Raw genomic sequence first — 22,844 nt, forward strand, 5'->3', positions numbered from 1 at the left:
TGAGCTTACTGACAGGTCCTGGGTGAGTCAGGCCAAGATACACTCACTGGAGGCTCCAAAGGACCACGGGCGCCACCATCCCCAGTCCCTTGCAGGGACCATAGCCAGGAGGACAGACAGAAAACCTGCAAGCCAGAGCAAAGCTAACCCACACTGAAGACCAATGGCTGGTTTGAAGCGCCCCTATGTCCCACCACTGGAGTGAGATGCTAGTGGGGGGTTACCCTGGGAAAGAAACAGAAGGGTCCCAAGATGGAGCGCTCCGTCACTGCCGGTGCCAGTCCAAGGGTTCACATCCACTGGCCACTTAGAGACCAGCAAGAGAAGGGTTAACTCAGTGGCGGGGTTCTTGGTCCAGGAAAAAGGAAATTCCCCTCTGTACTTTCCAAAGACAATCTTCCAAAACACCCCAGTGTCCATGTCCTCTTTTTGGGCAGGGAAAGCCCAGGAGTGGCACCGCCTGGAGGCAGGTGCCGGGGCTAAGTGGAACAAGAGTTCCGGGCCATCTCAGGACATTGGGCCATCTCAGGACATTCGCTACTCTCCCCCTGGAGGCCACAGTCATTCAGCTCCAAGGGCTCTCTCCTTAGGGAACTGCTGGGAGCCCACAGAGCTCCTCCCAGCGACCTACCCAGGTCTCCAAGCCCAGGACCCGCTGGAGGTCCACAGGCACACAGTGAGGCTCGACACCCATGTCTATCACAGAGAGTTGTCCCAGCTCCAGGCCAGACTGGATCCCTGCGCCACAGAAAGTCGGGAAATACACAAACAGCTGGGGCCATTCCACCTCCACCCTACCAGACCTTCTGCTGGGGTAGTCATCTAACCTTTGCCAAGCCTACCAACTGACTGACCGGGCAAACTGTGCCCTCCGGCTCCAACCACAGGCAGCCACAATGTACACGGTGGTCCCCAATGGTGTGTGGTATAATTCATGTATGTGCCTTGCTTGCCTGCTAGGTGACTAGAGCCTAATTCACCTCTACATAGATACTCGTACTTCATCTGTGTGTGTGCACACAGGCGTTCATACACATGTGTGACCATGCATGAAGGCCAAAGGTTGACGTTGGATGTCTCCCTAAATCGCTCTCTATTTTATGATTTTTTTGAGTCAGTGAACTCATTGAACCTGGTTCTCAGCCGGTTGGCTAGCAGGCTGACTAGCAAGCCCCACTGATCCTCGTCTCCACCCCACCCCCCCAGCACTTCACATGAGTGCAGCCATAATGAGGGTTTTAGTGATGGGACTCAGTCCTTGTGCTTGCATGAGATCCAACTTTACCAGCTGAGCCATATTCCCCACTGTTAGATTCTCTGTATCTCAGATGGCACCCACACGGAAGCCCCCAAATCAAAATGACGTCGGGCTCTTGCCCCTGCTGAACATGGTACAATCATTGGCTTCTCTGGTGTCACCAGCCACCCTGCTGGAAAACATGATCACGATGGCTACAGCACCCATTGTCCCCCTTAACAGGTCCTGTGAGCCAGACAGTCTCCAGTCATCTCCAAACACACCTGATGGATGCTCATGTGACATGCTTACAGGAGAATCCCTTTCCTTACCCTATTACGTAAGGAAAGTAAGGTACAGAGACAGAAACTCTGCTACAGACCGCTACAGAGCTGTATTCTTTAAATTGAGGGAAGACAGTCAGGTGTGAGGCTATCAGGACACCCTGTGGAGGAAGCCCTGCAAGTGACAAAGGCTGTCACTTGCTTTTTCTTTCCCAAGTCCCAGACAAAGGCCTGAGCAAAGTGGCAGAGCCAGCTGCAGGGAAGGGCCTGCAGCTCCCCGCTCCTGGGCCCATCCCTATGCCATGCTGGCCACAGGAAACATGAAAAGCCTGTCTCCAAGCGCTTTGCTCTGAGCCAGGGAGAGGCAACGCTGCCCACCGGGAGGCCAGAACCATGATTTGGGGCTATTCTTAGCGAGCCACTGGCTCCCCTCCCAGAGGCCCAGCAGGCAGAAAGCCCAAGACTCCACACGCCCAGCCTGTCACTTCCTGACCCTTTTTCAGAGGACCCTAGGATGAGGAGGGGCTATGGGCAGAGAGGGAGGACAGAGGGGGCTGCCACTTCCAACAGAAATATGCCCAGTGCCTACATGCCCTACTTGCCCAGGCTCCTAGCCAAGCACCTGCTTGCCAAAGAGTCTCTGGGCTGTCCTGGTTGCAGCCCTGCTGTCTGACGGAAGGTCACTAACTTTCCATGAATTGTACCCCATTTAACCCTCCAGGGAGCTGAGGTTAAAGATGAGGCAACTGAGATGTTAAGTAACCGTGGAAGGTCACGCAAGCATTCAGTGTCACGCTGTGTCAGGGTCAGGACTGGCTCCAAGGTGCCAGGCTGGGCAGAGGAGCCATGAGCACAGCCAGAGCGTGGGAGACTCTGCTCTGTCCAAGTCAAGGGAAACAGCTGTCCCAGACCCTCCACATACCTCCCAGTGGTATACAGAGGCAACCGCCTGAAGGCGCAAGGATTACAGTTAAGTTCAACAGAGAAAGAAGCCCTGAGCCAGACTGTGGGGCAGGCAGCAGCTGAAGCAACGCACAGTGCAACTGGGAGGTTCATGAAAGTCCCAGAGAGACAAGAGAATGCCACCAAAGGCTGAAGAAGCTTCTGCAGGTGCCCCAGGCAGCCACTCAGACCCGTAACTGAGGGGACAAGCCTTCAGAGTAAAACCACTGAATCCTTTGGGGTTCTGTAACCATTCCCAAAATGATCTAGAAATAAATCTACAATGGTGCTGGGTTTTAGCTGGCAGTGTTTGCCTAGCATGCACGAGACCCTAGATTCCATTCCCAGCACCCTATAAACGGGTGGTGGCGGTGAATGCTTGTAACCTTAGCATCCAGGAGGTAGAGGCAGGAGGATCAGGAGTCTAAGGCTATCCTTAGCTACACAGTGAGTTCATAGCTAGCCTGGGATTCATGATGAAGGAAGGAAGCCATACCACCACCCAGCGCCCGAGATCCTGTCCCTCCACACCAAACAAGATGATGCCTGGCTAGGCCGCCGTATCCATAGCAACATTCACCTGGGACCACATCTCAGCATCTACAGCTATCAAGATGCTAGCCTTGACTAGCAGGTGCCTCTGGCCAGTATGTGTGTTTCCCTGAGGGCCACAGCTGGCTCCATGTTTACCTAGGTACTTGAGAACCTTGAGACCCAGGGTCTTGTATCTACAAATGCCCGTTCCAATTCATGTCTGTTCTGCAGTGAGCCCACCTGTCTGCCCATTCATCCACCTGCAGTCCCAGGGGGACAAGCCTGTCTATAAGTGTGTCTGTGGCTAGTCCTCCTGGACATGCTAACACACACACACCTGTCCCCTCAAGTGTCCATGCCCTTTTGTGATCTCAGGTAAATGTGTCCAGTTCTTCCCTGTGTCTGCCCAGATGGTTATACACCTGACTATGAGCACATGGTCCACATGTGCCCTCCCACCTGTGACTGGGAAGCTCCCACAAGAAGGACAACGTCAAGGCCTTGGACACTGGTACACTGCCACCTCCCCAAAGTGTTGTAGGAAAGCAATAGGGACTGAGCAGAGTCCTAGATACCGCAGGGCCTCACAGGTAGGGTCAGAGCTGCCCCAGGCCTCACCCTGTCCACTCCAATACTGGAGAAGGGCGCAAAGCTGGCCACCTCAGGCCTGTCTGCCCTCACAGGAAACCGCGTCTGGCCAAGGCCTCCCACCCCCCCCTCCAGTCCCCACGAAGGAGGCTCTTCAAAAAGGAAGTCAGGGTTTCCTCCCGTAAGGAGCAGCCCCAGACCTGTGCTCCACTTGAGTGGAGAAAACAAATGGGTCCTTAGACACCGCCCCCCAAGGCAAACAAAATCTGGGGTGGGGGTGGTCACACAGAAGCAGGAAGTCCTGCAGGCCCTCCTACTCTTGCGCCCGTGAGGTGGAAAGAGGTCCTGATTCATTTGGTACCGCTAACAAGGAGGGCGGGACTGACTCCACCAGGACCCTGAAACACATCTATGTGCAAAGTCTCAGGACACCCCAGCCAGTACCCTTGCAGGACTGGTGTTTTGTAATTCCCATGAGTAGCCTCTTGGCATTGTCTTCCACGGCTACCAGCTCAGGGCCGCTATCAAACTCCCTATCAGAGAACTGGCCAGTGTGTTTCTGTCTCGTCTTCCCGTGCAAGGCAGAGCCACGCGAGGACAGAGTCCTCCCAAGTCCTCCCACCTCCCACACTGTCTGGGTATGGCTCAGAGCCCACAACTCACAGGTGCTCTGCCACCGGCTGTGAGCAGCCAAGGACTGGCGGGGGCTGTGGCTGCCAGAGCAGAGATGCCTTATGCCTGCCCGGACCGGGAAGCTTTTGCAGCGTCTGATTTCCAAAACAAGAGCACTTTGGCCACTACAAGAGCCTGGAACAGTCAGTCTCCCATGCGCTGTACCTTTTCGGAAGAGTCCATGTCCTTTCAGGGGGTCCTCTGAAGCTTGATGGGAGGAGGACAGATGGACACACACCACACATGCACAGGTACTTGAAAGTACACACTCTCCATGGACACACTCGCACCCAGGCTCAGAAGAGACCAAATAGAGCAGAGAATCAAAGCCTGTGCCTGCCAGGCCCCTGAGTTTGCTCTCTTGTCCCTGGGCCTCAAGGGTCCAGAAAATAAGTCCGGGGACCCCATAACTGGATCACGACCCGGTTATGTCTCCTAACTTCTTCGGAAGCCCAGTTGGCCCGGAGGACTTCCATGCCCGGCAGTGAGGAGAGAGTACTGCCAGACCACGTTGTCTCCGCTCCGAGGGAAGCCAGGGTATAGAGCTGAACCCGGGATAGACCTGCGCTCGACCCTGGAGCAGCACGGGCTTTGGGAGAGCACGGTGGCGCCGTTCTGGGGCAGGCCTGTGTTTCCCGGACGCCTCCGCCCCAAGTCAAGGGACCCCAATCTGCCCTCGGCACAGCCCACGCTTGCTTACCTGGCAGCCGCAGCTCTGGGGGAGCGTCGCGCTCTGCGGCCGGGGACTGCCGGCGCCGAGGCGGGCTGCGGGCGCGCCCGCGCGGGCTCCAGCTAGCTCCGCCCACCCTCCCGGCCCATCCGGGGGCGGAGGCAGCTCCCTCAGAGTCCCGGCAGGGCAGACCCCACCAGCCTGCGGCCACCAAGCCCCGGATCATCTCCGGAATCCCGCCCCGAGTCCGAATTCCCCACCCCACCCCAACGCCCGGGCGGGACCCGTCATTCTCTTCCCAACCCGTCCAGCCGCAGCTTCGGCCTCCGCCCCACGGGGAGGGGGCGCGAACTTAAAGACACACTCACCCCACCGCGTCCCTATAGGCATCCCCCGGTCTCAGCGGCAACTCCCAGAAAGCTCCGTACTGGGCCAGCTTCTTCCGTCTGTCTTTCGCTCCTGGAGAAAAAGTCGGGGGCGGGAAACACTGCCCGCGAAGCCAGTTCCTCTTCCCTTGTCGGCTCCGCTCCTTCTGGAAGATACCCAAGGCTGGCTTCCAACCTCCTTGGCTGGAGAAAGCGGCACAGGCTGGTGGCGCCACACCCACCTCGCCAGCTCCAGGTTCCCAGATATCGGTAGGCCCTGGCTTCCACCTGCCCTTTCTGCTTCTCCAGACCGTGCAGAACACCTGAGCTCCAGAAAGGGCCTTTCTCCTGTGCAACTTGAGATAGGGGAGTGACGTCTCTGGGCTTCAGCCTCTCGAGATGTCCAAGGACGGGCCCCTTTAAAAGCAGGTTGTTAGCTTGACAGTGGCTTAGGAAAACTACAGTTCCCAGTCTTTGACAGAGGAGGGGCCCCATTGCCCCTACCCGATGCCTCCAAGTTGTGGGTGGCTCCGATGAGCTCTGGTTCCAGACCTGGGCAGGCTACCTGACCCTTGGCCTGGAGTCACCGAAGTGTGCTTGCTCACCTCTGCTTCTGTCTCAGGAGGCCCTTTTGTGTGTGGAGTGAGTCTCTCTGTCTCTCTGTCTGTCTCTGTCTCTGTCTCTCTCTTTCTCTCTCTCCCTAAACTAAGAAATCTTTCCTCACACTAAGAAATCTTTCCTCGCCTGCCTCTACCTCCCTTGACCAGTCAGATTAATAGGGTCCTTGGTGCACTAGGCAGGAAGTTGTGACCAGGATGAAGACAGTGCAGGCCTGACCTCTATCCACAGTCAAGCCAGAGGACTTACAGCCCTAAAAGGATTTATTAAGGGTGATCTGGCCAGATACCCAGCACATCTGTGGTGGTGTCTCATTTGTCTAATCTTAAAAGGTACCTATCACTGTTCCTAACAGTTCTGACTCAGGGTCTCATATATCCCAAATTGACCTTGCTCGATATTTAGCTAAGAATAACGTGGAAATTCTGATCCTCCTCCTGAATTCTGGGATTATAGGCATGTGCCATTGTTCTGGCTTCTGTAATGCTGGGGATCAAACCCAGGTATTCCTGTATGCTAGGCAAGCAAGCACTCTACCAATATCCCCAGCCCTCACTATCCCTATGTGAAGGCATGGGGAAACTGAGGCCCAGGGATGACCTGCCCTCTATTTCAGCCTCCCTCATGCCCTCCCAAGGTGTGTGAGAAAGAGAAGACAGAGAAGCCCGAAGGGTCACCTAAGAAGGACACCCCATCTTGACTCCAGCCAAACTTTGCTCAGGTTAGCCTGCAGTTTCTAAGCTGTGCTTTGTGGCCCAAGGAAAGTAAACTAAGCTCTCTGATCTCCACCGTCTTCACATTTGGGAGATGTGTTTGAGGAGTCATTGAACTAGGGACCCGAGACCCAAGGACAGTGTGTGGCATGCTCTCAGGTTCCATCCTTGGTCACAGCATCCTTGCTCGCTCCTTGGTCACAGCTCCATGTCCTGTCCCCCCTCCCCAAGTACCAAATGGTGTTCCTACAGGCCTGAGGACACGTTTCAGGGCCGTGTGCCCTCAAGGCCCCATAGCCAGACCGGTGCAAACACATAGTTTAGAATGCGTACATACACAAACATGCAAACATGCACAGTGCCCCCTCACTGTCCAGAAGACACTGAACCCTTGGCTGTCTACCTCAAGACAGTGCCCGAGAATATCAGAGCCTGTGTGACCTGTCTTTGGTCCCGAGCATATGTTTGGCACATCTCCACCCAGTGAATAGACATCCCTCACACGCATCTCTGCTGCTGTTGAATCTAGCAGAGAAGCCCTGTGTGGAGGCCTGCAAAAAACAGCTGTAATCACAAGCCTTCTGACTCTAACCGACAACCTCACAGTTCGGTGGAAAGGCTTCAGGAGCAGGGGCTTAGAGACTTGGAGGCGCCTCAGGGACAGGACACAGACTGCGCAAGCCTCAATGCCCAGTCTTAGGGCTTACCAGTCCCAACCCAAGCTCCTGCTCTGAGAGTTCAGCTCTTCAGCCATAGGCTGGAGCAAGGGAAATCCCGAGAGCCACAAGAACTAAATTCAGGCCTTGAGGACCAGAAAGACCCCCCACTTGGGCCTGAGATGGGGAGAGAAGCCACAGAACAGCCTAGGGCACCGTGAGCAGACACGCTGTACTCTCTCCAGGCCCAGGAGAAATCAAGGACCAAGAAACGGCTCTTCCAGCTCAGCCAGCCTGGAACCTCTCAACCGCTGTGTAAGTGTCTACAATGCCAGCCAGAAGCTCAGAGCAAACCCATTTCTCCTAAGAAAGGACCCATGGGTCACAGAATGGAATCTGTGAAAGCAGAGGGTTCAGGATACACTCCCCACACCCCCAGCAACCCACATACAACACTGTGTAAAATCTTGAAAGGCCTAAGGAGTAGGGTGCTCTGTTTGTGTTGAATACATGTGCACAGCCAGGGCTTGTGCTGCTCCTCTGCAGAGATGTGAAGAAGGCATCGTGAGTGTGTGTGTATGTGTGTGTAAGGCTTTAACGAGAGTATGGGCATGCAAATGTGTGTATGTATGTATGTATGTGTACATGCATGTGAATGTGCATGTATGCACGTGCATGTGTGTACATGCACATGAATGAAAATGCACATAGAACACATGTAGCACCCCACCCCAGTCAGCCAGCTGCTGCTGCAAAAGCATCTCAGGAGGGTAGCTTGTGGGGCCCCAGGACCACTCAGCCCTAGCCAGGTTTCAGCGCTCTTGAAAGAGAGCTCTCAAATCCAGGCCTTGAGCAGAAGCTGTGGGAACCCAGTTTCCCTCGTGGGAACACTCAAGCCACAAGTTATTTCCTGACAGGCACAAATGACTGTCCGGAAGGCAGAGGCACTGAATCGTAACTAAAGGTGACACTTGACAAGGGATAAGAACCAGGCCCCACTGTTCCTCTCAGCTTCTGTCAGGCCCAGCAAGCCTGGGGACACAGGACGTAGATGTTGAAGTCAACCTGTCCTTGTTCTTGGTGACCACAGTACTGACCACAGTACTGTCACAGTACTCTGGGGCAGGTGTCAGCAGCTTCCCCCAAGCATGCTGATCTCTGGGACAGTTACTGACCCCCCAACCCAATCAATCACAGGCTGCTGTGACTTCCCTCACAGGCCCTTCACCCTGTCTCAGGATCCAACCCCTAGATGACCGAGTCCTACTATGTGCGGTTCATGTGTAGAAGACGCTGGCTTTGAAGCAGGAAGACACAGGCCTGGGGAGAGCCTTGGGCGTCCCTTCCACATTACCTAACCTGTCTCCCAGTCGCCGCAGGTCTCCAGCAGTTCTTGCTTCCTGGGACCCCCTGGAGGATGAAAGGGGTGTCAGCTTTAACTGGTGACAGCCATCACTCTCATTGTTATTGCCACCAGAGCTCACACTGAGAACCCAGCCTGAACATGCCAGGACACAGGGCTTCTCCTGGCTGAGTTCAGAAGCCCCGTCCTCCTTGGTTTCCCTCCCTGGTGCACCCACTAGGTTTGTGGGCTCTGGGCTGTGTCTCAAGCTAGCCCTGCAACGCTGTGGGGCCCAAACACATCCCCTGGACTGTAGGTACTTTCAGTGACTGACAGCCTCAGAACCACCAGAATTCACACTCACACCACAACCTGTAGAAGGCCACCCCTTAATTCAAAGTGTTCAAAGTTTAAATTCAACCTTTTTTTTTTCCTTTTCTGATGCTGGGGCTGGAGCCCAGGGCCTTGAGTGAGGCAAGGTTCTACCACTGAGATACAGCCAAACCCTCAGTATGTTTAAAACCAAGACTCAGAGTAAATACCTTCTTCTGGTTGTCTCTTTTTGTTTTGTAGTTTGGCTTTTTTTTTTTTTTTTTTTGGACAGGGTTTCCATTTCATGGTGCCCTGACTAGCTTTAAAGTCCCTGTGTCGCGGGGCTGGAGAGATGGCTCAGCGGTTCAGAGCACTGACTGTTCTTCCAGAGGACCAGGGTTCGATTCCCAGCACTCACATGGCAGCTCACAACTGTCTGTAACTCCAGTTCCACGGGATCCAACACCCTCACACAGACGTATTTGAAGGCAAAAACATCAACGCGTATAAAAAAAGTCCCTGTGTTGCTGAGAATACCACCGAAGTTCAGCTCCTCCAGCATCTTCTTCCAGACGACTGGGATAGCAGGTGAGGGTGACCAGTGACCACGCCTGTTGATGTGATGCTCAGGATGGAACCTAGCACCTGCCTTGCCAGGCCTACAGCGTTACTTCTTCAAGCGTCTTCTCCATGCCTAACGCTGAGCACCTGTGGGAGAGATGAATAAGCCAATGAGTCAACTGGTCATCTCTAAGCAATTTGTTCCTGCGAGGGAGGGATGGGATCTGAGTAATGGAAAAGCGGGGAGGACGGCCTTGGCCAAGCAAGGACACCCAGCTCCAGCAATGTGATGGGTAGCTTGTTCAGTCATCTGCAGGGAACAGGTCTGAGTGTTCAATCAGCTTCTGCCGTTTATCTGTGTGACTTCGGGCAAGCTATTTAACTCCTCTAAGTTACCATTCCACATCTATAAAATAGCCGTACCCACCCTTAACCAACAGCAAATCCAGCAGAAGTTCTGTTTTTGTTTTTGTTTTGTTTTGAGAAAGGATCTCTCTGTGTCTCTCTGAGTTGCTGGCTGTCCTGGAACTCACTTTGTAGGCCAGGCTGGTCTCGAACTCAGAGCTCCGACAGCCTCTGCCTCCTGAGTGCACCACCACACCCAACTTTATTATTATTATTATTATTATTTGTCTTTTGTTTTTTCAGGTGAAGTTCTAACAGAAAGAGTCGTGGTCATCTTCAGCACTAGAAGGTTCTCTGGCGTGTTATTATTCATCCCCCTCCCCTCCAGTGTTCCCTAGCCAGCACTTACTCCAAACCCCTTCAGAGCATACAAAATTGTCCGGCCCCTGCTGCTGTCAGGCAGGGTTCCAAGCGGCTTTCTGCTGGACCTCGACGCAGAATCCCAGGCCCTGGACACTAGAAATAATGGGCACAGGGAGGGGCCACTGCCCTGCAGCAGAGAGACCATCCATCCCTGAATGAACCGTCATTCCTTCCCTCCCACCCATTCTCTCCCTTAAATAGCCCAGCTCTGTTGCCTGGTTGTCTCCAAGCAGCCCAGTCCAGGCTCCCAAGGATGTCTCAGAATGGCGGTGCCGTTTATGAAGATACTGCAGGGGAAGCAGGGAATTAGAGGAGGTCACAGGACCAGGGAGGCCTGACATCACCTCCCAGGGGCACTCTTGTAACAAAGTCCCTGTTTCTAGAAACAGAACTCCTGGGGCGGTGGCACCGTGAATGTCTGCTTGCCTGAAAAACCTCAGGGAGGCAGAGGGACACAGACTTACGGGGAAGATCCAGGATGTTGGGAACTTGAGACATGCAGGACCCCGGGCAGGAGCTTAAGAAGGTCACCTGGGTGCAGCCCCCTGATGTCCAGCCTCATTACTGACACTTGTGGGCTGGTTATTCCAGCAGGGCCTCTGACCCTCTCTGAGCCTCAAAGAACCCCAGTGCCGGAAGAGAGCAACCAGAAGGAGTTAGAAGAGACGCTGTCGTACCTTTTGTCGGTGTGTATCCAAATGACACAGGAAGAGACCCTCTGCCCCAGAGACGGGCCTAGAGATGTGCGTCTGTGGCCGCAAATGAACGAATCTGGTCAGAGTCTTTCATGGTGCGAGTCTGGAAAACAAAAGGGTCTATGGGCAGGGAGCTGATGGGCTGGTTAACTTGAGCATGGAGCATGCATAGTTATTTTATTTCATTTTTTAAATTTTATTTTACGTGCATGAACGTTTTGTCTACATGTGTGTATAGATACCAAATATATGCCTGGTGCCTTCAGAGGCCAGAGAGGACACTGAGTGCCCTGAAGCTGAAGTCACAGACAGTTGTGAACCACGATGTGGGTGCTGGGAATTTATCTCTGGTCGTCTGGAAGAGCAGTCCATATTCTTAACCATTGAGCCATCTCTCTGGTCCAGCTATTTTATTACTTATGGTGTGTGTGTGTGTGTGTGTGTGTGTGTGTGTGTGTGTGCGTGTGTGTATTCAGGTATCTGAGGAGGCCAGAAGGTATCAGATCCCCTGGAGCAGAGGTACAGGAGGCCGTGAGTCACCTGATATGGGTTCTGGGAACCAAACTCCTATTGGAAGAGCAATAAAAACTTGTAAGCACCGAGCCTTCTCCAGCCCACATGCAGCTATTTTAAAACAGGAGGCAGATGGATGTAGGTAGAGAGGGGTGTATGTATCTCTAGAGTGGGACTGAGGCCTGGAGGTGGACAGGGACAAGGACCGCTAGGGTGGTGTGGACTGTGGTGGTGGCATCCCGGAAGCAGTCAAGGCCTTGTCTCTAGAGAAACTGATCCCAACTACAGGTCATGCCCAGCTCGCCCAGGCAGCTGCATACATAGGTAGAAGCTGGAATAAGCTTAGAAATACCATATCCAGAGATAAGGGTCAGGTGTGAAATTACATACACTAACTATGCAACATAACTGATAGACAACATCAACAGTATAGACAAACAACATCTGTACACAGGATGCCACTTTTGTTCTCTGCAGTGCTGGGAGAGAACCAGGGCTTTATGCGTGCTAGATTAGCACCGTACCACTGGTATATGATATATATGTGTGTGTATGTATATAGATGTGTATATGTGTATATGTATGTGTGTGTGTAAGTATGTGTGTGTGTGCGTATATATGTATGTGTGATTTTTAAATTAAATCTCACTTTGTTGCTCAGCCTGGTCTTAGACTCCCGCATTAGCATTACCCCCCTGCCTTAGTCTCCTGAATACTGGGACTACAGTCATATACCACCATGTTCAACCCCATAATTTTTTCATTACTATTTTTTTTTCTTTTTTCCTTTTGTTTTTTGAGACAGGGTTTCTCTGTAGCTTTGGTGCCTGTCCTAGAACTAGCTCTTGTAGACCAAGCTGGGCTCGAGCTCACAGAGATCCACCTGCCTCTGCCTCCCGAGTGCTGAGATTAAAGGTGTGTGCCACCCCAGCCCGGCTTATTTTGGTTTTTTGAGACAGGGTTTCTCTGTGTACCAGTCCTGGCTGTCATGGAATTCAATTTGTAGAGCAGGCTGGCCTTGAACTCATAGAGAGCTGCCTGCTTCTGCCTCTGCCTCGTAAGTGCTAGGATTAAAGACATATATATTCCAAGGTAAGCCTTTGGAAGGCTCCAGAAGCGGGTGTCATGACAGTTTAGCCCTAGAAGGGGAGCTGCATCTGGGGGCAAGAATCAGGATTTCCTTCTACCCTCCTTTCATGCGGATGAACTGTTTTTACCTCATGGATTTATGACAAATTTTAATTATTAAGCCATTTTAAATTTGATCACTTCCATATATGCACAGATACAAAATCAACATAATTAATACTCCAGACCATTGTCCAAATATGATGGCTGTCAAGCTTTCACCTCTGGGAGCTGGAGAGATGGTTCCCAGTGGTTAAGAGCACTCGCTGCTCTTCCTGAGTTCAAATCCCAGCAACCACAACCATCTATAGTGCGGTCTGATGCCTTCTTCTGGCATTACACGCAGCTAGAGCACTCATATACATAAAATAAATAAATCTTAAAAACAACAAACAAACAAAAAATTCATGTCTTAGCCGGGCATGATGCTACACACCTAATCCCAGCACAGAGGCAGATGGGTCTCTGAGTTCAAGGCCACTTTGGTCTACAATAAGAGCTCCAGGACAGCCAGGACTACAAAGGAGAATCCTGTCTTGAAACAAAACAGAATAATATATATGCATATATGTATATATGTGTATATATAAATATTATATGTATATACATAATTTTATCTTTCATAGTTTCTTTGCAATCTTTCTTTTTCTCTTTCTATTGGTTTGAAATGTATGTGTGTGTGTTTTGCTGTAGTTGTTTGGGTTTTTTGTTTTGGGGGTTTTTTGGTTTTAATTTTTGATTTGTTTTTTGCTGTTGTTGCCTGTCTGTCTTTGGAGTCAGAAGGTCAGATAGCCTCAAACTTGCAGCAATTCGCTTGCCTCCCCCTACCAAGTGCTAGGATTACAGACTGGCACTACCACGCCTAGTTCCCAATGGGGTTTCTGTTGGAGTGTCTGAAAACAACCACAGACCTCACAGCGGCTCACAGACCCCCACATCAAACTGTGAGGAACGTGACACACACCATCCCAGAAGCAAAGACTAAGAGGGCAGCCAGCATTTCTCACCAGGCTTGACCTTGACCCTAGACTAAGTTCCCTAGAAGGATAACACCTGCCCTCTTCTTGACTGTTCCCAGCAACTCATTACCAGAAATTTCTCTCTCTCTCTCTCTCTCTCTCTCTCTCTCTCTCTCTCTCTCTCTCTCATCTCTCTCCTTTCCTCTCCTCTCCTCTCCTCTCCTCTCCTCTCCTCTCCTCTCCTCTCCTCTCCTCTCCTCTCCTCTCCCTTCTTTTGAGAAAGAGTCTTCTGGAGCCCAAGCTAACCACCCCTGCTTCCATCTCCCAGGTGCTGGAATTACAGGGGTGTCCCAGCACACCTGGCTTGCCCAAGTCAGTTCCATGACTGGAAGCTTCCTACTGCTTTGCCAGTTTGTAGACACCTCACAGAGGCAGAGACAACTCCCAGGCCTGCTCATCCCCCACCCCCCACAACCTCAGATGCACTGCAAACCCCCCCCCCCCCCCCCCCCGTCCCCATTCCTATCCACCGCCCCAGGGCCCTGTAGGAATACTGTCTTCAGCAGACCTCCACAGGCACTCTCTCAGTCCTGCAGGAAGGAGCCAGCAGGAGTTCATCCTTCCCGTTTTCTCTTTCATTGTCTCTCGGTCATTAACAGAAGCCATGGGTACCCTTCCAGGGTGGGTGGGGATGGTGTCAGAATGCTATAGTAGCTGGATACAGCCTGAGGAGGATTACAGCGTGCTCCCCCCCCCACCCCAAGTCCCCAGCCCCCTGCCCTACCCCAGGTGTGTTAGTTTAGTTTGCTTTCACTGGAATGGATAGGGACTACGCCAGCTCCTCTGAGCCTAAGGCTGCCCCCTGGCCAAGGCTCAGAGAGCTTCCCAGTTCTGACATGGCTTATGACTGCACCTCCCACCACCACCAGCAGGGAGCAGGGATTGTGAAGCCAGGCCAGACGCGCTGAAACAGGTCAGTTAGTTCACTTCCTGAACCTCAGTTTCCCTGTCTTCTGAAAGAAGACAATGGACATCTTGCCTCATGGGGCCTCCGTGAAGGCACAGGTGGAAAACGTGGCACAGTGAGTTCCCCATGCCTCTGTTTACTCCTCTGTGCCTCTACACACACACACACACACACACACACACACACACGGAGCCTACTATGTCCTGTCCCATCCTCCTCCATGATAATCCTGGGCAGGGGCTGGCTCCTCTCAAGACAAAGTCAGGGGAGGGAGCTCCATAGCTGGGCTCCAGAGGAACGAAGTCCATCTTTGCCTTCCTTTCAGTCACGGCCTTCAGCCCTCCTCCCTCCACTGAGGGGAAAATGGGGCCAGGCTTGAAAGAGCCATGACCAGACCTAGAAACCTAAGTTCCAGTCCAATCCCTGCCTCCCTGGGACTAGGCTGGGCAGATCAGGGGACCTGGCCCCAGACTGCTCCTCTGTGCAGTGGACAAGTTCATCTTTGCCTTGTGCTCTTCTCCACTCTGGTTATGAAAGGAGGGGAGAAGGCGGGTACCCATTTGATGGCAGGTGACAAGCTTCAGGTGACTTAGAGGCATTGTTGGAATGGGCCCATGGGTCCACTTCCATGGAACCTTGGGCCAGAAGGACAGTTGGAGAAGATATCCCCACATTATCTCAAAATCCCAATCACCCTTGAGATACCGTGCCTGCCTTCCCTGGGTGTTGGACTTTACTGTGGCCATTTCCATGCTAAGGCCAACTCCATTACTGTCTTCATTATGCAAATGCATAAATTGAGATAACGGCCAGTTGAGGAATTTGCCCCGCATTCCCCAGTCCCCTGGTGCCCTTATGTTCAGCCACACAAATTCTGCCTGATTTGGTTCCTCCTAGTGACTAGAATTCATGTCCTGGAAAGCAGCTCTCTTTGCTGCAGGACTGAAGATGTCAGGGTGGCCTTTATCGGCCCTCCGAATGAATTTTACAGCCACATCCAACTCTCTCTCCTCTCTCTCTCTCCTCTCTCTCTCACCACTACCACCCTACACACACACCACACCACCAGCACCACCAATGCCAGGAGTCTCACTCAGAAAGTTAGCTTTCAAATATTTGAGCAATACCACGCCGTATCTGCCCCGCCCTCCAGATGCCCCAGCTAAACACCCTGGCTTTAAAAGCTGTGGGAACCTTGGGAAACTTGAGTTCTGAGTTCTTTTCCTACCTCCCTTGTGGGATTCTTTCCCAAGATGGTCAAGAAAGGGGCCTTTGTCTCCGTACCCCTCCCCTCCCACTCAACTGGAAGCTGACTCCTGGCTCTAACTTTGCACCTAACTGACACTTTGCATTAATAAATTGTGGTCGATGGGCTGGGGAGATGGCTCAGTGGTTAAGAGCACTAACTGCTCTTCCAGAGGACCCGGGTTCAATTCCCAGCAACCACATGGCAGCTCACAACTGTCTGTAATTCTAGTTCCAGGAGACCCAACACTCACGGCAAAACACCAATGAATGTAAAGTATAGGTAAATATTATTTAAAACTAAATTGTGGTCGAGAGCTGGAGAGATGACTCAGCAGTTAAAAGCACCGACTGCTCTTCTAGAGGACCCGAGTTCAATTCCCAGCACCTACAGAGCAGCTCACAACTGTCTATAACTCCAGTTCCAGGGGACCACCCTCACACAGACAAGTGTGTACATAAAATAAAAACAAATATTAAAAAAAAAGGAAGAAAGAAAGAAATCGTGGTTGGATCCTGAGCTCCCCTCACCTGCCTCGCAGCCTGTCACCTGTTACCCCCACACACTTCTAATTTGGGGAGAGGACAACACTGGGTTTCTACAAATGGGAAGCCTAGGAGTGGTGCTTTCTGAGGTCCTACGGGAGAGACAGGCCTGGTCAGGAAGGAGGGATGGAACCCCAGCAGGTCTGAGAGCTTCCTGCTCTGAGGCCTTATAGGCATGCAAAGGGTAAATTCTCTGACTTCCTCTCCTAGGCCACCTCCCCACCCTACAAAGTCTCCCCATATTATCACATGGTGCCTGTGAAATTTCCATTGGAGAGGGTGTTAGGCTTCTGGACAATGGTCAACAAGGAGCCTGAATACTCCTATTGTATGAATCAGTTAAAAATACTGGAAGAGGCCAGGCAGTGGCAGCGCACACCTTTAATCCCTCGGGGGCAGAGAGAGGAGGCTCTGTGTGAGTTCAAGGCCAGCCTGGTCCACAGAGTCAGTTTCAGGACAGCCAGGGATACACAGAGAAACCCTGTCTCTAAATAAATAAATAGAAAATACTTACTGGAAGTCAGATATGGAAGTGTACACCTGTAATTCTAGCAGCAGAGAGACAAAGGCAGGAGGGCCAGGATTTTGAGATCATTCTCAACTACATAGTAAGCTCAAGGTCAGCCCAGGTAATGTGAGGTCCTGTCTCAAGGACACATGCTTAGTTGGTGGTTGGGGATATAGGTGTAACTCAGTTGGTAGAGTGCTTATCTAAGAGCTGGGTACAATCCCCAAAACATAACGAAAATGAGTATGGTATGGACACTTTTAATTCCAGTACTTGGGAGGTAGAGGTGGAGGATCAGAAGTTCAAGTTCACCCTCAGTTACACAGCAAGTTTGAGGGCAGCTGGGGCTATGGGAAACCCTGTCTCAATATATATCTGGGCATGGTGTGAAACACCTTTAATTCCAGCAATTGAGAGGCGGAGGCAGCGGATCTCTGTGAGCTGGAAGCCAGTCTGATCTATAGAGTCAGTTCTAGGACAGCTAAGGCTATAGGACAGTGAGACCCTGTCTTAAAAAAAAAAAAAAAAAAAAGTGTATGTGTGCACGCGCGCCCGAGCACATGCTTAGTAACATTCACCTACAATCCCAGCATTCAGAAAACCGAGGCAGGAGAATGGCAAGTGCCAGGCTACATATAAGACTGCATGTCAGAAACCAGCCAACAAATAATTACATAACTGGCCTTTATGTTTTGTTTCATTTTATTTTATTGTTTTAAATTTTTCCATTGATTTATTTATTTTATTTTAGTTCAATTCTCCCTCCAGCCCCCACCCCAACCCCACACGTACAAGGGTCTCACTGTGCAGCACTGGCTGGCCTCAAACTCACAGAGCAACCACTGACTCAGAGAAATAAAGACTCATGCCACTGTGCCTGGCCTAATCCCTTTCATTTTAGTGTGTGTGTGTGTGTGTGTGTGTGTGTGTGTACTGTATACATGCCTACTTAGTTTTTGTTTGTTTGTTTATTTTACCACATCATAATGCTTCTCTAGTTTTCTGAGATTTAAAAAAAAACATTTATGGGTGTTCTGCCTGTATACATGTCTGTACACTGTGTGTGTGTACCTGCCAGGTGCCCACAGAGGCCAGAGGAGGACATCAGATTCACACACACACAAATTCCGTGCACACACACACACACACAAATAGAATAAAGTTTCGAAATTAAAAATAGGAAAGCATTCAGCCAGGTGCGGTGGTGCAGGCCTTTAATCCCAGCTCTAGGGAGGCAGAAGCAGGCAGAGCTCTGAGCTCAAGACTAGCCTGGTCTACCAATAAGTTCCGGGACGGCCAGGGCTACTAGGAGAAATTCTGTCTCAGCTCCCCTACTCCCCCCCAAAATCGTTCATTCTGTCACTGAGCTACACCTCCAGCCCTGTTACACATCTTTTACCACAAATGGAAACAAACAAACAAAAAAGACAACCCACAAATTGGGAGAAAATAATTGTCAAAAAAAAAAAAAAAGAAAGAAACCTCCCCCAAAAGAAGCCCCAGGGGTCCTGAGGTCTGGCTCTGAGTCAGTCAGCGGGGCTGAGGTGGAGACCCCACACAGCGTGGGAAAGCAGTGGGATTCTCAAAGTCCTCCAGCTGCTCTCGCCCAGCTGCCCCCATAGCAACCCTGGGGCCGGGGGCAGGCCCGTGAAAGCCAAGAAACCCTGATCTCAGCACCAACACAAGAGACCAGAACTAGACTGTGGGGGTGGTGCCCAGAGCAGTGTGGCTTCAAAGCTGGTACCAGGGCCCCAGGGATTGCCCTCGGCAGGATGGGCAGGCCAGTGGGAGCCTGGCGGGGTTCCAGCGCGCCCCAGCCCTTCTCTCCTGCTGCTCTCCAATCCTGCAGGGACCCCATCCTACAGGGCCCACCTCGAACCAACCTTTTCATCTGGCCTCTAAAGCCAGGTGTGTGGTCCTTAGCCTCTCCTTTGGATGCAGGGTGAGCTTGTGAAGGGCCTCTTGCGTTGGAGTCTGACAGGCAACTGTAGTCCATAATTCTGTTTCTTATACTCAGCCCCTCATCTGTAAAAAGGGTACAACAGGGCCTATTTTGAGTTACATCGAGGACCACAGCAAATGACATAGTTGATGGAGGTCAGCATAGAGTACGTGTTTCTTAGATGGTCTTTCTCTTCCATTTCATTCATTCATTCATTCATTCTTTTTTTTTTTTTTTTTTTTGTGGGTGGTTTCGAGGCAGAATTTCTCTGACTGTCCTGGAACTAGCTCTTGTACACCAGGCTGGCCGCGAACTCACAAAGATCTGCCTGTCTCTCTGCCCCCTGAGTGCTGGAATTAAAGGCGTGCGCCATCACTGCCCGGCTTCTCTTCCACTTCTCAGTGAAACAGCAGTGTGCCTCGCTATTCAGCCACTAACTCTTCGGGGAACTGGGGTGAACCTAGTGCCTTCTCGGGGGCCTCAGTTTCTCCCACTGTAAAATGCATGCACACAACTATTGGATGTTTCAACCTAGAGCAGAGGCCAGCCTGGGTTGTCAAAAAAATACAAGGCTGGGCATGGAGGCCCACACCTGTAGTGCCAGCGCTCAAGTGGCAAAGGCAGGCGAATCTCTGTGAGTTGGAGGCCAACCTGGTCTACATAGTGAATTAAAGGACAGACAGCCAGGGCTATCTAGTGAGACCTCGCCTCCAAAAATCAAAATAAATTAAAAAAAAAATAATAAAGTTACTGAACAGGGGCATCTGAAATGTAAAATTACAGAATGGTGATACAGTCAGGTACCAGATGCCAGATGTGGAAGACCCCAACACAGCAGCCTGCTAGAATCAAGACCATGAGAAAGGTCGCCCACCCACAAGTAAGGATAAAACTGGCTAAGGCGGCATCAGTGAACCTCTAGGTTCATGCTGGAAATGTACTTCAGAGTGGTCCAAGGCGGGGCTACATAGGCCTGAGCTGGAACTATTAAGATTCCAGTCGTGCATTCAGCGCCCCCTGGTGGTCCAGACCTGTCATCTCATCCACTCTCCAGGATGAGGCAGAAAGATTGATCACTAGTTTAAGGCCATCCTGGGCTACTGAGTGAGTTGAAGGCTCAACCCAGACACCTTTCTCCTCAAAATAAGCAGTAACAAGAAGGTTAGTCATATGCAGAAATAGAGCATCCTGACTAGCATGTATGAGACCACAGGTTCACTCAAACCCTACTACCAGACCAGTTCTCTCCAGTCTCCTTCCCTCCCTCCCTCACCTATGCATCATTTTGCCACCCCATTACCCACTAAGCATCGTGTTTCTTTTAGTTTCTTAAACCAGCCAAGTGTGCCCCTTCCTCCGGGCCTTTGCACTTGCAAGTCTTTCTTCCTAGAACGCCCTTCCTCAGACTCCTCTTCATTCTAGTGAGGTGTTTGCTTAAATGTTATCACCCCTTGGCCCCTCTCTGTTGCATCACGCTATGGAGCCCCAGTTGTTGCCCAGGATGGTCCTTGTTTGAGGGGCTTCCCTGGTCTCTGTCTCCCTCAAGAAGGATACAAGCTTGTGGGCAAACCTAGCCTGTCCAGGGTTAGGTGTGTTTCCATACGGAGTCGAGGGTACTTACTGATCAAACACTGTGGATGAGTAGGCCATCACCAGGTTTTGATGAGATGGTCATCACAACAGCACTTCCTCAGGGTGACAAGGAGTTCAATATTTGCTTTTTTGTCCCCGCCCCTCAAAAAACATTCAAGAGAGACCTATTATGTGCATGGACAATCTGAAGCCTTGAGGGGTGCACCATGGGGCACGGGAGGAAAAAGTGAGGGACCTTGCCCAGGGTATGTTCAGGACTGGCTCCATCTGAGTTCCTAGGGTCAATGGCCCATTAGGGGCTCTTGGGGTGGCCGGGCAGGCAGCTGAGTAACAAGAAGTTGGGCCTTGGCAGGAACCCACCCCCTTCAAAAAAAAAAACAAAAACAAAAACAAAGAACTCCAGCAAAGGCCAGTCACCTGTTGCCAAGACAACTGTCTCAAGTCAAAGGCACTGGGTGCAAGAGGCACAGGGCCAGGAGGTGACAGGCATCTGCTATGTCCCCTTTTCTTGTGAGGGAGGCTCCTTGGCTCATCTATGCTGCAGGCCACAGAGCTGAGTGTTGTGTGTGCATAGTGTGTGTGTGTGTGTGTGTGTGTGTGTTTTAAATAAAGTCTCATGTGGCTCAATCTGGCTTTGATCTTGCTATGTGGCCAGGGGTAGCTTTGGACTCTTGATTCTCCTGTCTCTGCGTCCCAAGGATTATGATTCTAGGATGTCTCACCCAGTTTGATTTGTTTTTGTTTTTTTTTGCACCATTGTCTGCATATATGTGCATTTATAATATACAACTGTGCACAATAGTGCCCATTACAACAGTGGGCAGCTTCTCCTGGAGATGGCTGGGGGTTACAGTAGGGAGGAGGGTTGGTGGTGGTAAAAGCCCTCCTTCACTGAGCATTTGCTATGTCCATAGATCGCCCTCAATTCTTTTCAGGGATTTGTTTCGTTTTATTGAATTAAGAATCTTGCTATGTTGTCCAGGCTGACCTTGAACTCATGGCATCCCTCTTGCTCTAGTGCTGTAATTACAGGGACAAGCCATGTGGCTGCCATGAAGTTCTTCATTCCGTGTCACATAAGCCCTCAGACACATGTGCTGTTTCCATTTCACAGAAAAGGAAAACAGAGGCCAGGGAAGAAACGTCCCCCAAAGTCTCCTAACTAAGAAGCGGCGGAGCCAAGATTAGAACCTAGGCAAGAGTACTCCAAGCTTGAGTTCAGCTCCAGGAGCTGTGTCTCTGCTGCTCACGGGGCCAGAACTCTGCACAGTGCCCAGGAAGATGGGCACAGGTGACAGTGACTTCGGTTTCTCTGGTCTCTACTAGCGGTGTGCAGAAATAATCCCAAGGGAATCCAAAGAAAGAAAAATGGTGCAGGGAGTTGAAGAGGGCAGAAGGGGCAGCCTTGGCTCAGCGCCTCTGAGTTCGAGGACAGCCTGGTCTACACAGCGAGCTCCAGGACAGGTTCCAAAGTTACAGAGAAACCTTGTCTTGAAAAGCAAAAAAACCAACCAAACAAAGCAAAAACAAAAGCCCAAAAAACAATGCTTTGACTTCCCCTTGGTTAACATTGATCAGAAAGGATCACATAAAATATGCCCCCCGTAAGCAATGGGTTAGTTTTAAATCAGATATATTCTGTGTACCATGATAAAATCTCCAGCCGTCCCGTGCCCAGGGTATGAGCTGTCCTTTCTTCCAGAGTCTCCACACAGCATTGTTAACCTTTCCCTGAGCCACCTAGAACCATTATCACCACAGTGATTGTGTTCATGTAACTGGTGGTGGCCATTTCCTCTCTTAGGTAGGATCTCTCTGTGTATCATCCCTGCTGGCTTCCTGATTGTAGGAGTCCTCAGCCCTTTGCCTCTCAAGGCAGGGACTGTAGGCGTGTAATCAGCTCTGTGGTATGTGTGTGTGTGTGTGTGTGTGTGTGTCTGTGTATGTATGTATGTGTGTGTTGACAGTCTCACTAGCTCAGGCTAGCCTCAAACTCACTATCCTCCTGCCTCAGACTCCTTATAGGCATGCACCACCACAGCTAGCTCAAGTAATCCCCACCAAGCAGAGCATGTTGGCTCATGTCTATAATCCCAGCCCTAAGGATGTTGGAGCAGGGGGATTGTCATCTAGACTATACAATAAAGTGAGTACCTGTCCAGAAAAAAGCAAAGAAATCACAAAATCAAAATAAATAAATAAGATTGGGTAATTATTATATTACTTAATGCAATTAATGTCCTATCTTATCATTAGTCATTCTTATGAATTGCTTACTGTGTCTAATATTTTTGTTTTGTTTTGTTTTGTTTTGTTTTGCTTTCCAACATAGGATTTCTCTGTGTAACAGTCCTGGCTATCCTGTAACACGCTTTGTAGACCAGGCTGGTTTTGAACTCACTGAAATCTACCTGCCTCTGCCTCCCATGTGCTAAGATTAAAGGCATGCACCACCACTGCCCAGCACCGTGCCTAATTTATACATT

At 51.0% G+C, this 22,844-nt stretch overlaps 1 protein-coding gene across 3 annotated transcripts in view; it reads right to left on the reverse strand.

Moving 5' to 3' along the window:
- Pald1 (phosphatase domain containing paladin 1) overlaps nucleotides 1-5,451 on the reverse strand; it is a 62,451-nt gene extending 57,000 nt beyond the window's left edge. For 2 of the 3 annotated variants that reach the window (XM_085679686.2, XM_085679682.2), the window contains exon 1: nucleotides 4,958-5,108. The gene's annotated coding sequence lies outside the window, so the exon portion shown is untranslated. Of the gene's footprint in view, nucleotides 1-4,957; nucleotides 5,109-5,295 lie in introns of those variants that run through there. The other variant, XM_048451700.3, reaches the window with a different exon arrangement.
- Between the last annotated feature and the right edge of the window lie 17,393 nt (nucleotides 5,452-22,844).

This window comes from Myodes glareolus, chromosome 18 (genome assembly GCF_982192425.1).
Source record: "Myodes glareolus chromosome 18, mMyoGla1.1, whole genome shotgun sequence".
Lineage (NCBI taxonomy): Eukaryota > Metazoa > Chordata > Mammalia > Rodentia > Cricetidae > Myodes > Myodes glareolus.